Genomic DNA, 14727 nt, shown 5'->3' on the forward strand with positions numbered 1-14727 from the left:
ATATTTAGCTTCCTATATCATGCAGTACCGTATCTGATTCCCACTCTTTGCTTCCTAAAATTTAGCTCAGTTCTGATTGAATTAAAGGATTTTGTTTCAGCTTTTATCATTCTTGTAATTGAAGACATTATTAAGCCAAAGGATACAGACCCAAACAACAAGATACTTTAATCTCAGGTACGTTAGATTTAATAAACATTTTCTTAGACACAAATTACATTAATTTGTGGAAAGACTTGCTTTAAAATTTTAACACATGAGCATTCATCTCCAAATTTATATTTACGTTCATCCTGTGTAACACAGACAAGGCTGTTGATATGGAAATTTTGCTGATTAAAGCCATTTTTTTTCTAGCTCTGCAGATGGGTTAATTTGTAAGACCTATACAAAGTCTTTTTTTTTTTTTTTAATCACATTGCCCTTTAGGTAACCAAATACTTAAGAAATATTGTAGCAATATGAGCTGCAGAGGAACTGGAAGGACAATGATCCTACAGTGTTACCAGATGTGTTGAGTTATTTAAGTGGGGAAGAAAGAAAATGAATGGATTTTTTTCCCCTGAAGGTATCAGATAAGCTCTATTCCCAAATCCAGGAGGATAGAGTATCACCAATAGGTCTATGAAAGACTGTAACTAAATGCACAGCATCAGATTGGATTACAGTTTATACAAGCAACATCCCAAGATCCCCCTGATGGCCGGACACGTAATACAGATCAATCACTCACTAAGAAATGTTATGGTTTTGAAACAGTTTGAGCTCTGAGACCAGCACTGGTAAAGTGAAGAGGGATTTATAAAGAGAAAGTCCACAACACTAAATGTCAAAATGATGGCATGAACTTTTAACAATGGATCTGGCTCTGGATAACTAGACTGTGCCTTTACTTCCCTGAGATTTCAGACCAGGCAGAGGCAACAGACATTTTATTGTCTCTTTTTCTTTTTAATGTAATTAGCAAATATAGACAGACCTGTACTCATAAGTTCAAAATTTATAAAGGACCCATAGTTCCAAATAGCTATAGTTACTTGAGCAGAATACACCTGCATAGCCAATGATGATCATTGAGGAAAAAGCTTTGGACTTCCTTGGGTTAACAAATCAAGGAAGGTAAGAGATTATGAAAACCAGCAATAGCCTAGGGGAGCTGAAGTGTCCCAGGCAAGGGTGACTTACTCAATGCACACATAAATCTCTTTCTATTGCCTGAAATGTTTACTTAACCTTTATTTTTATTACCTTTTTTTTTTTTTTTTTTTGAGAGGGAGAGCACACACATGAGCATGTGTGTAAGCGGGGGAGGAGCAGAAGGAGACGGAGAGAGAGAGAATCTCAAGCAGGCTCCATGCCCAGCACTGAGCCTGATGTGGAGCTCAATCTCATGACCATGAGATCATGACCTGAGCCGAAATCAAGAGTTGGACGCTTAACCAATGAGCCACCCAGGAGCCCCTAACATTTTAAATTATACCAAAGAGAGATATGTTTAAGTATCATTCTCCTTTAAAATTGTAGTATTTCTAGGAAGACCACAGGACTACCAGCTACACATATTTAATGAGACCATTTATTGATCTGATCTTTTTTCAATACATGGCTTACTACATAGGCACCTGTTTAGACACCTTTTGTACTTCAATATAAGAAAGTACCTGCTTCATGATACTTTTCTCCCTCAGATTCTTGTGGAATGATTTGTTCCAGCAACCCACAATGGTAGCAAGGATAATGGCAGTCAGAGAATCCAGAAGCCCAAATGCCAGATCTCCTGAGACTAAGAACCCAAGCCCTCCACTTCTTGGCACTCTTAATAAGGGCACCATGAGAAAGATTAAGGACTTTCATTCCTCAGGCCCAGGGGGGCAAGCAAACACTATCAACTACAAAAACATGACAGACTAAAAGAGCTTCAATGATAGCCACTCTTAGAAGCCCAACAATGAGAAGACCGTAATGAAATAGGGCAGAGCATTAGGAGCCAAAGGATCTAGACCCTACTTCAAGGTCTCCTAGTAATGTCATTGTGAGATCTGGGGTAGGACAATTAATTTTTCTCGACTATAAAATGAAGGAAGTTGCGAAACATAACTCTATAAGGTCCCTTCCAATTCTGATTCCGAGTTTCTAGAAATGCAAATCTTAATATTTATAGTTAGGCATGAAGATTTTAAAACTGCTTTTTTATAAAGCTTGGTAAGACACCTTTGCTCACCAAAGGTTTATTTATTTTTTAAAGGTTTTTTATTTATTATTTTTTTTAATGTTTATGTATTTTTGAGAGAGAGACAGGGAGACACAGGATCCGAAGCAGGCTCCAGGCTCTGAGCTGTCAGCACAGAGCCCGATGCAGGGCTCGAACTCACAGACCGTGAGATCATGACCTGAGTTGAAGTTGGATGCTCAACTGACTGAGCCACCCAGGTGCCCTGCTCAGATATTACTTTTATCTATTCTCTTCACACAGACTTTTCCCTCTGTCTGAACTCTCCCGATTACTTTCTTCATGAAAGTTTTTGTATCCAAGCCCCTTGGTTTCAAGACCTAGAATCCTAATTAAGCAATTTTCATTTTCTAAACCATTCTAAACCATTTCCATGTCCTAAACCATTAAGACTGATAGCCCACCCCACCTACTGACAGAAACATCCTAGTTGGGTCAATTAAGGTCAACACTGCTGAGTTCTGGGTCTTGAATGGCTCTAATGCTTGGGAATAATTCATACAATCGGATTCAGAATGATATCAGGTTTAAGTGAAAAGTTGTGTCAAACAAATAATGGCTCTAGTTGGCCACATCACTTCCTCTCTAATGAGTAAATATGTAGAACACTTAGAAGAGAATCTGTCACCATTAATGTTATAAAGTTTACTTTGGCTGTCTAGACAGTAATCAAGCAGGAGATAAGCTAATTTCTGCATTTCTGGAGGTTGCAAGAATGGCAGAATTGCTTACCTGCACATGCAATACAAAAATGCTTTTCTTTCTGATTTGTCATGTTGAAATCTGACTGCCTGGCGATGCCATATACTATTCCCACGTCTTCTGAGTAACACCCTAAATTTCAGTGAGCCAGAAGTGGTAACTGTTCAGACTGTCAATGTCATGAGCTAGCTTCTTGGGGGCACCTTGTTTGGAATAAATTTCTTTTATTATTATTTTTTTAATTGACGTATAACTGATGGAATGAATTTCTTAAATGGTTAATTTACAGGACAAATTTCGTCAGTCTCAGGGAAAATGTAATTGCCTCATTCTTTATCTTCTGGCAAGAGTAACTACAATTTGATGATTTTTCTTACCTGAAAAGCAAAAGTGATGCATATGCACTCGCAAAAGGTGTTGTGCTGATTACACCCTGAGCTATAATAAAATTCCTATCATAAAAAATAGAAATTAAGAGAAGTAGGGGTTGGTAAGAGAACAATAATGACCAAATAACGTCTTCACACTGCTATCCGAGGATGTCTGTAATATCTTCTTAAAAGAAAAAAGCTGGTTACAAAACAGAATAGCATGACAGATATTTTTAAAACAAAGTGAGGTCAATCTCTGTGTTTATATATGCTGAGAGAAAAGTCGGAAAAGACAACAAAATATTAAAGGCGCCTGGGTGGTTCAGTCAGTTAAGCATCTGACTTTGGCTCAGGTCATGATCCCGTGGTTCATGGGTTCAAGCCCTGTGTCAGGTTCTGTGCTGACAGCTCAGAGATTGGAACCTGCTTCGGATTCCGTGTCTCTCTCTGCGTGCCCCTCCCTGGCTTGTGCACGTGCTCTCTCTCTCTCTCAAAAATAAATAAATCAACAAAAAAAAATTTTTTTAATGAAAGGACAACAAAGTAGTAATAATGATAATGTGTAAATGGTAAGTAAGCATCTGGATGATTTTTAATGAAAAAATTTTCTTTTTCAACTTTTATAAATTGCTTAAATTTGTAATCAATAAATTTATAACTGCTTAAATTTACAATGTATTACATTTTTCTCCCCTCTTTTATTGTACTGCTTTTATAATCAGGTTAAAACAATAAACCTATCTCCATGGAGTGGGGCGGGGAGCTGGGGAGCACACTCTCCTTTTAGCCTCAGAGAGGCTTCTGAAGCTATGTCCACAAATTGATTTCTGGAATATATCAATCAAACAATAGTCCTCGGAGTAGCAAAAATAAGATCAGTAAGTGGTGGTAAGCATTCTGTGGAGACGAGCTGTGCCTGTCTCAACAGGCGTGATCCAGGAGTACTGTCAGTATTTGACAGATGGAATAGTTTCAGCTGAGTTGTAGATAGTTAACCAGGAAACCAGACCACTTAATATGGGCAAAGGAGCACCCATCTCAAATAAAAAGTAAAATACAACTAAATCTTCAGAAAAATATTAACTATTAACTAATGTGGCTCAATAAAAGCTCGAGCCAGCAAAACCTGAGTTGGTGTAGTATGGTTGTGTTTTAACTTACTTAAAAAAGGTTGCTACAGAGGTGCCTGGGTGGCTCAGCTGGTTAAGCATCTGGCTCTTGATTTCAGCTCAGGTCATGATCTACAGATCGTGAGGTTGAGTCCCATGTCTGGCTCTGTGCCTACAGTGCAGAGCCTGCTTGAGATTTTTTCTCTCTCTCCCTCTCTCTCAAAATAAATAAACTTGAAGGAAAAAAAAAAAAGGTTGCCCCGCACTTAACTCATTGGTATATAGAAACTGTGGAGGCTATTACAGATTTATAATCGTCTTTCAAAAACTTGCGCTGGAAAGGTTATTTTAATGAGTTTTTACTACAGTGTAGAATGACAACGTGTGATCCATCACTCTATTTGGGAGGCAAACGAACACACAGCCCCTCAGCCTTTACTACTCTTAACAGCTGCTAGCAAAGGAAATAGTCATGTGTGTGCACGCATCTGCAGTGCTGATGGCATTAATTACACACAAATTTATTGCACTCCTTCCCCCACCTCTAGGAAGAAATAGCAATGCATGAAGCAGTTGCAAAGGTAAAACGCCCTTGGGGAAGAATTAATTCTCATATACATCTTGGGAGGAACAAAAGACAGATTTAGCATAAATATGTCCTTTCCAAAAAGCTTTGATATTTGAAGGGATAGTGTCAAGATTTTTTTTTAAGCCACAAAACCAATATTGTCAGTAAAAATGTCTTACAGAAAAATACTTTTAAAGATAAAGGATGCCGAACAGTCTGCTAATAGTAACCAGGGCAGTTAGCTTCACTCTTCAGTTCCTCTTCACAAAAAACAAAGCACGGAGTGTTTGAGAGATGCATTTAATGATGGAAAGATTTACTTACATTACACCAAGGTGAGGTAGAGGAACTGGCTAAGAAGTAGTGCTCTCCCACAGAGACCAATAATAACATCTAACATTTGTAAAGCACTTTATCATTTACAGACTGGGTTTAAGCAAACTATTCTGTTCCAGGTGGATTCAGTCCCCCAGTGCTCAGCCAGAGCTTTCAGGCTGGCAGCCTCAATGGAGAAGCGACCTCTGAAGAACACAGGGAGCAGCGGCAGTGGCCAAATAAGGGGTGAATCTACTCACCCACCACCTGGGCACAAACAACCCAGATGAGCCCTAATCTGCATGCTGATTAATATAAATGAGTTGTTTTAATAAAGCCATTGATGAAGTCTATGAAAGAATGGTTCTCCCCACTCCTTCCTATCAGACAAGGACCAGGTTTAATGACGACAATGATGAAAGGTCTGTTGCAATAAACACACCACTAACTCACAGGAGTTCTGGAGGAAGCTTCTAACTAGGCTTTTTGAAGGGAGCCTTTTCAATGCTGCCAAATGTGTAAGACCATGCTTATTTGTGGGAGGGATAGCAATCTGTTCTAGTGAGCTGGAAGTTCTTTCTGGCTAAGGGGGAAGAGCGGAGAGAGAAATGGCACAACCAGTAGGACAGGTGCAGCAAAAACTAAGCAAATTGATAATCTTAATTTTTAATTTAGAACAGCTGATACATTGGTTTATGGCCTCTAACTACTGGTAACATTTGTCAGGGCTCAGGAAAATTCAGCGAACTAAAGAAAAGTCTAAAAGAAAATCACAACTGATAAAACTTAAAAGAAATGGGCCACAAGTTCAGGAAAATGGCTTGAATATGAAGTGCTGAAATTTAATATTATATTGGCTAATGCACTCATTCCATAAACATTTGCTGACAGCCTACCATGTTCCTGGCACTGTACTAATGAAACTAGTTATGACCTTATAAAGATAAAGGACATTACTTTGTTATTGACCACTTAGAAGGCTGCATGACTTTGGGCCATCCATATAACTTCTTGTTTTAAGTGTATTTATTTATTTGGGGGGGGGGGGCGGTGCAGAGAGGAAGGGAGAGAGAGAATCCCAAGCAGTCTCCATGCTGCCAGCGCCCTGTGAGATCATGATCTGAGTCAAAACCAAGAGTTGGATGCTTAACCGACTGAGCCATCCAGGCACTCCCTCCGCCCTCCTCTCCCATAGCACTCCTTTGGGCCTCAGTTAGCTTATCTAAGTAAGAGGTATCTGCATTTTATCAACAGTTAGCCCCATGACCAGAAATGTGTAGCTGTATATGTTTTTTATTCATAACAATTGTAAGGATGATGCCAAAATATGGATTTCTTTCAGTAACAATAAAAAAGTGATCCAAAAATAAGTTCTTTTTTTTTTTTAAGATTTTATTTTTAAGTAATCTCTACACCCAATGTGGGTCTCAAACTCACAACCCTGAGATCAAGAGTTGCATGCTCCACCGACCAAGCCAGCCAGGTGCCCCCTGAGATCACTTTTTGAATGACGGTGCATGGTTCTTGGTCTACTGTTCACCACTGAGTAATGATAATCATTTATTGATTTAAACAATGCTTAGATTCCTGAAAAAGTGGCTGATAATTTTTTTACAATTTAAAATGCTTACACGAAAATAAAACTTTTTGTAAGAAAAGGAGAAAAAGATGCTTTCCAGTAGGCTAAAAAAAAGTTGGTTAAGTATCTTGCATTACTACAAAAACTAAATAGTTGCTGGGAACTAAATGCTTAGTCGTGAAACAAAGTAATTCTGACATTATCGTACAGCAGTTTAGTTGCTTTAGTTTTCACTTTCTCCAACATAAGAATTCCTTATGTATGTTGTCAAGTTTGTTGTACCCAGAATATTCCCCATTAGGATGCCCCACACTTAGTAGCTCTGTTACACCTTGCTCTGACAACCTCTCAGAGAGAATTATATCTGCCATCTCAGTGACGTGCCCACTTTTCCCCATGTGGCTGATAACCTCCACTCTGCTTTCACTGCTTCTTCCTTTGGTGGCACTCTCAGTGATGTTAAGTGATAGTTTCCAAGTGTGATTTTGCTTAAAGGTTAATCCCACCTTTGAAAAACACAAGTTCACAATGTGAAACTTCAGAACACCAGGATCAAGGTACCTTATTTCATTCAACGAAAGGATGCTGCTGGCTAGAACACTGCCTAATAGTATCAACTTTCAAAATTTTTAAATTGCAACCCACGATAAGAATTGTATTCTACATCATGACACACACAGTACATGCATACATGTGTATGTACAAAAATGAGTGAAATTTTTCATAAAACAAAAGTTTCATTATCCCTCTATTTTCTATTGTGATCCATTAAAGAAAAAGTGTTGACAGTCACTTACTAAAGGGATTTCACTATCCACCATAAACAGCATGTGATCTATAATCTGAAATACTACCTTATACTGATATACGTCATGTATAACTCATACCTTGGTTAGCCATTTTAACTGCACACAGAGTCCCCAGATTTTTGACACACAGTTTACAGATTGTTATTCTGAAATATATTTATAAAGGTGTTAATTTCTTTATCACTTTATTCCAAAAACATGTAAATTAACGGAATAGAAACAGAGGCAGAAGGCAGGTTAAAACATAATCATTCTCGGGTACTATGGGGTATAATATTAGGGTGCATTTCCACCTTGGTTTATATACATCACTGATACTGACTCTTAGCTTTGATCTTACTAGATTCATAAAAAAAAAAAAAATAAGTTTAGAACACATTTGGCCAAAGAGTTAAAAATTTCAGGATTTCTCTGAGATTCACACATACTCTTGCAAATTCCAGGAATCCCTTGTCTTTTGGATAACATGGTTCAATTTTTAGTTCAATTAGTTCCTCTTCTAATTGGGCTACACTAAAAGGCAGATGTTTATAATTCAGAGACGTCCCGAGGTTTGCACTTCAAAGGCAACCACAGAAATAAAAGCATGACTCATATGCATTAAAATCCATGCATCTCGTCTAAAACTGTAATTGTATTTCTTCCAAATACCATTGCAGCTCTTCAAAATCTGTGAATCAATGGAATGCTAAAAATAACTGGCTCTATTGGTACTGCATTCTAGAAAATTAGGTAATCCTTTTTTCCCCTCAAAAAAAAAAAAAGTAGTAGAAACTCGAGATTGGCTGTATTGTACCCTTGAATCAAACAATGGATATTCTTGGGTTAGAAATTCTCTAATCCGTAGAGATACAATTGGGTTGTTTTGTTTTTGTTTTTTTTTTTTTTTTTTTTTTTGTTGATATTATTTTCATGAAGACTGAAAACAGGTGATACAATTGTCTTTTAAGCTGGCATTTCTAATGCTTAACACAAGGCACGCAAAAATTTTATTGCATCACCAATACTTTTTCCAATATGTGAATTGTATAAATCATAACTTTCAAAATAAATTTGCAGTTATAATTGTTTAATCATTATTTTCAGAATTTTATATCTGCATATCATCTTATGGCTTTTAAAGTACTTGAATTAAGCCGTATCATTTTCTCATCACAAACTGGCCATATAGGTGAGTTCATTAATTTAGAGTATTGTTTTAGATTGCTGAAATATGCATGTAAATCTCTAGATCTTAGACATTTATAAAAAAGATGGTCATTTCTCTATTACATCTCTGAGTTTATAAACAATTTTTTTCTTGATTCCTTTGTTTTTCTTCCTATATCGTAACATCTTCAGGATCTGGATATATATATTTTAAGTTCAGACTCTCTCCTACAACACTCAGAATTGTAGAATTTTGCAACTGGTAAGGATACAGGAGATGGAAATAATGCTGTCTTTATTTTACAGATGAGGAAACTAAGAAAACAAGTTGCCTCTGCTTACTGGTTATTTCTCCAAAATGTTTCATAAAGCTCTAATGATGTTTGTATTGAAATACTTATTCCAATATTTTAAAACTACTAGTCGCTTAAGGTATTATAAATCCCAATACCGGTAACTGCAAAATTGCTGGCAAAAAAGGTATCATGGTTCTTGGTTTGTTACTTTTCTACTTTAGCTAAGCTAGAGGATTCTGGAGCCAGATTGCCTATATTTAGATTTAGACAGCAGCTCTACCATTTCCTCAAGGAAATTACTTAACCCTTTCCTATGTCTCAGGAGAGATTAAATAAGTTAATACACATAAAGCACTTGCAATAGTGTCTAGCACAGGGCAAGCACTCAAAAATGTAAGTTGTTAATATTATCAAGTGCTTTGTACTAATTTTAATAAATATTAAATATTCTACATCATGAAGTTTCTAAGTTGACTTGAAAAATGGAGTATTAAGACATTAGAGGGATGCGCCTGGCTGGCTCAGTCCATAGAGTATGCGACTCTTGATCACAGGGTCATGAATTTAAGCCCCACATTGGGCATAGAGCTTAAAGAAAAAAAAAAAAAGACAATAGATAAACAGTCTGGAGAAAAAGATAAATGATCTAAACTAGAATTCTGAGGGAGAAAATGAACTGTCCAATGTTAAATGGCTAATTAAAAAAAAAAGTCAAGAGATAGAGAATAGGTCCACAGACTTCTACTTGAGGTCTTTCCACTTCTCTTATGTGGCTTTCTTTATAGGTCATCTCTGAGAAGTATAAAATAGGTAAGTGCTATATAACCCAACATATTATGAAAACACAAGTTATCCACAAAAGTGAAAGCTGAAGTTGCTTCGGAATGAAATAGTTAATGTGATATTCTAAACAGGGAAACTGTCATTTAAAAATCAAAGACTGGCCATACACTACAGTTTTGGTGTCTACTGATATCTGACTGACTTGCTGGGCACAGTGAAAATGGCCCCAGAACAAAGACAATTAAGCCATGTGAATAACAACAAACAATGCATTTTCCAAAATGCTTAAAAAGAAACTTCCTTGGCACAGCTGTACTTTCCAACAAGCCCACTTTAATGTTTTCACGGTTTCCGATATCAGAAATGACCTCAGGGTCAGGCATTTGTCAGTTAATGACCTGTTGGGCTAATGGCCTTCAGCTTTGCCTTGGGCACACAAGTCCTCCAGTAGGTCATTAGCTGCCAGGAAAGGGCTCTTCCCCAATCACTATTGCTAAATAAATAACATTTGCTCCTGGGTTAAGGCCACATCAACCAACTTGGGCTTAGAGTGAATTTTTTCCATGAGTATTTACAACTCTGAGGAATCAGGAAAATGATAGAAATGCTAAAACCAAATTAAATCAACACAAATGAACTATCTGTAGCTACTAATGAAAAGCAGTCACATGGATCCTTTTGAATGCTCTTAACTGTTCTTTTGCTTATGGAGTTCAAATTCGGTATTAATCTAACACAACAGGCACGAAATTACAAATGCACTGCATTTTGGAATTTTATCTATAATTCAGTTGTTTGGAGTTCATACCTCAATGTCCCAATATTTGAGGTTATAAACGGTGGCTAGGTTCCCAGGGCAGCCGACTAAAGCTTGGTTAGCTCATAACATTAGAAATACCATATGCTTATAATTAAAAATAAAATAGAAAACCACAATCTTACAATACCTTCAATTAAATAAAGTAGGAAAACAAAACTAAATAGAAAGACATTTAAAAAATGTCTTTAAACATTGACAGTTATAGGGAAACCTGGTTAAAGGAAAAAATGAGGGTAGAGACACTAGTTCTTTCTTACGCCTGTTTCATTTCTAATTATATAATTTTCCTTATTCTTTTGTAACTTTTTTTAATGTTTATTTCTGAGAGACAGAGAGAGAAACAGAGCACGGGGGGGGGGGGGGGGGTAGAGAGAAAGGGAAACACAGAATCCAAAGCAGGTTCCAGGCTCTGAGCTGTCAGCACAGAGCCCGACATGGAGTTCGAACCCATAAACCGTGAGATCGTGACCTGAGCCGAAGTCGGACGCTTAACCTACTGAGCCACCCAGGTGCCCCAATTTTCCTTATTAACACAAGAGCATGCCAAGCCTTACTCTGATGTTTTTCAACTCCTAAGTAAAGTTTCTTGGCTTATTTTTTATTGAAAGGAGCAAGAAGAAGGCAAAAAGATGGATAACAATTTTTCTGAACTAACAAGGAAGAAGATAAAGAATGAAAGATGGGAAGAAAGGGGTTGGGGATAGCCTGAGATGGAATTAACTGATTTGTGAACAATAAAAGACAAAGAAAGAGGTACGGAGGATGTATCTATAGGATAAAGAAAGGATGAGTGAAGAGATGTGGGGTCAGCTAGCTGAGGATGCAGAGGAAGGAATCAGCTATTCATCTACCCAGTACTTTTGTTAACTCCTAACTCAGGAAGTTCCTTGAGTAAAATCATTAGGCAAAAAGAAATGAATAGCTCAAGCTCAGAAGTGGATTTTTTTTCTCCCTCTGGCTTTGGAGAAATGGCAGTTTATATCAGTGAAAATGAAGAGGAAAAAAAGCTGGCTTGATTAATTTTATTTCTGGAAAGTAGAAAAAGGGATTTACAAAATTGAGGTGGCTAGGTATACTATAAAATTACCCCAGGGATGCCTGGGTGGCTCAGTCGGTTGAGTGTCCAACTTTGGCTCAGGTCATGATCTTGCAGTCCATGAGTTGGAGCCCTGCATCCGGCTCTGTGCTGACAGCTCAGAGCTTGGAGCCGGCTTCGGATTCTGTGTCTCCCTCTCTCTACCCCTTCCCCGCTCATGCTCTGTTTGTCTCTCTCTCAAAAATAAATAAACATTTTAAAAAATCTGCCCTAGTCAACATATTTCTACCTCTCGTGGCCAACCATGGTATGGGGTTCAACTCTACCCATTTTAGAGAATATATTTTTGTAGAACACAGACTTTTTAAAATGGGCTTATTTGAAAGCTTAGGCATATGGAAGAAATTCCCTTCTTGGTTGTCAGCTTTCTGGTTGACAGACACTCAGAGTTTTGTCTATTTTTTGTATGATGGCATTTGATCTTTTTATGGCAAAAATACACTTCATTCCATTGTTTTATGGCACCAAAAGGACAAAGTTTAAGGTTTTAATGAGACAATAAATTTTAAAAGGACATAATATTTGGCTTCTTGTTTCTAAGTACACTTCTCAAATACTAATCATTTATCACTTTTGCTTTAAAGATCAAGGAAGTGGCTCAGAAAATGGATATAGTGTCTGTTTAATGGGTAGCTTTGTTAGCACATGATGAAAAAAAACTGCAAAAATTTGGGGACTTTGAAATTGTAATTTTATGATAACATTTTGGCTTCTTTATTCAATTGATAGGGAGATAACTGCCTTTATTGTTAACAATATATGACACCCTACTTACCTTCTGCACACATTTAAGCTAGTCACGAAAATCTATACTTGAGAAGGGTTACATATAGAAAAGAACATTAATCTTGGGTGTCAGACTAAAGAGGCTAAAACATAATCAATAATTTCCACAAATAGTGCTGACAAGACTATAAACACACAAGGTCACAATGTCTATTTTAAATGAATATGATAAAGAAAATCTCAAATTTCATATGATATAGCATGTTTCTAGGTTTCATTTTTTTTTTTTAAGGTAGGCTCTACACCCAACATGGTGCTTGAACTCGTGACCACAAGAACAAGAGTTACATGCTCTACTTAACTGAGCCAGCCAAGTGAGCCTAGGTTTCACTTTTTAACATGAATTTGAAAGTAGAATTAATGTAACCGATAATACCAACATGGAATAACCAATAGCCCTCTCTTTATTAAAATATATAGATGGTATAAAAGGAGGAGATTTATATGCATAAATTGAGCATATTTATACAAACAAAATTCTTCCTTGTAAACAACATATTTATGCCTTTAGGAAAACAAAGTTAACATAAGGAAATACATCAGCTATGTAAAGAGTACATCTGTGCCCCTAATTATTTAGAAATATAAATCACTAATGCTTAATAGAACAGTCCCCAGGAATGACATCATGACAATGTTCTTGGGTACTCAGACAAGACCCAAGCTAAGGCACAGTTTCCCACCTGATGTATAGTGATAGGTCCATTAAATGAAAACGACTATAATGAGAAAAAAATAGCATGGTCAATTCATTTTTTTATTATTTTTTTAAAAGTTTATTTATTTATTTTGAGAGAGAGTGCACGTGCACGTGATCCCGGGAAGGACACAGTAGGGGAGAGAGAGAATCCCAAGCAGGCTCTGCACTGTCAGCACAGAGCCCAACACAGGGCTCAAACTCATGTACTCTAAGATTATGGCCTGAGCCGAAACCACAACTGAGCCATCCAGGTGCCCCTGAATTCAATTGTTCAAATACTAGGGTTATCACTATACATGTAAAATAAAAGACTTAGAGAAAAAAGATGACAAGCAGTAATCCAAACAGCCGTATTTGTACTGTGGCTTAATCCTAAAATAAAGATCTAGTCTACAAAATAAACAGGAACCAGAAAAAGCCTCTAATAGTCAGCCAGATTTCTAAATTATAGTGCTTCTCCACTTCATGTTTTTCCCCCAATTATTCAGCATGTCTCATTGATAGTTTGATGCTCAGATACTAAAATTTTAGATTCTGGTATGACCCCATCATTTCAGGATCCAGTGATGTTCTACATGAACACAATATAAAGCAATTTATTTCAATGGAGTCAGGGAATTTATGGCTTAACAAGAGGCATGCTAAAGTCTCCAAGTCTAGGGTCTGTGTACAATGAAGTACCAAAACAAAAAGCTGACCTTAGGTTCCATAACTGAAAATGAATGAAAACTCAAACACTACTCTTGAATTCAAAACTCACTCTTGAATTCCAAATCTTGTTAATTCACATTTATGTGACCAGAGCTAGAACGGTAAGAAGACAATTACCAGAGGATTAATATACCAATTTCTATACTTAGAGATATTTAAAAATCTAAATGTTACCTAAGGCAATTACCTTGAAGACCCCTAATATCTTCAGGGAAAAGCCAAAGGGAGAATAATTGACTTTGCTAATTTTACCCTTGGCAATTATAAAACAGCTCTGAATTTCTGATGACTGCAGAACCCTTCATCTTAATGGTCTGCCCCAGGAGAAGTACAGAGATAAACACATAATACAGAAATTCAGACAAGAATTCAGTAGCACAAGAAAATGGAACATTGGTAGAATGAATAAGTCATAAAAAATTAAAGTTGCTACAAATATGCTAACTTTAATTACCAAGTTAAATACACACCCTCCAAAAAAAGCTGTCACTGTGACAAAAGTGACATACTATATACAGAAATTCTGTATTAAGTTCTGTCTGCTCCCTCACTGCTGTGGTGTCTCTTTCATTGCTATTGCTGACAAATTTTTCTTCTCCTTTTTAAAATTAAAGTATAACTGACAAACAATATCCTGTTAGTTTTAGGTATATATCAGTGATTTCATATTTTTATATACTGTTAAATGATCCCTACAGTAAGT

At 36.8% G+C, this 14727-nt stretch overlaps 1 protein-coding gene across 1 annotated transcript in view; it reads right to left on the minus strand.

Annotated features, from left to right (window-relative positions):
• The window catches only part of PDSS2 (decaprenyl diphosphate synthase subunit 2), a 263597-nt gene that overhangs the window by 84048 nt on the left and 164822 nt on the right, over positions 1–14727 (minus strand). The window lies entirely within an intron of this gene.

Source organism: Panthera uncia (genome assembly GCF_023721935.1).
Source record: "Panthera uncia isolate 11264 chromosome B2 unlocalized genomic scaffold, Puncia_PCG_1.0 HiC_scaffold_24, whole genome shotgun sequence".
Taxonomy (NCBI): domain Eukaryota; kingdom Metazoa; phylum Chordata; class Mammalia; order Carnivora; family Felidae; genus Panthera; species Panthera uncia.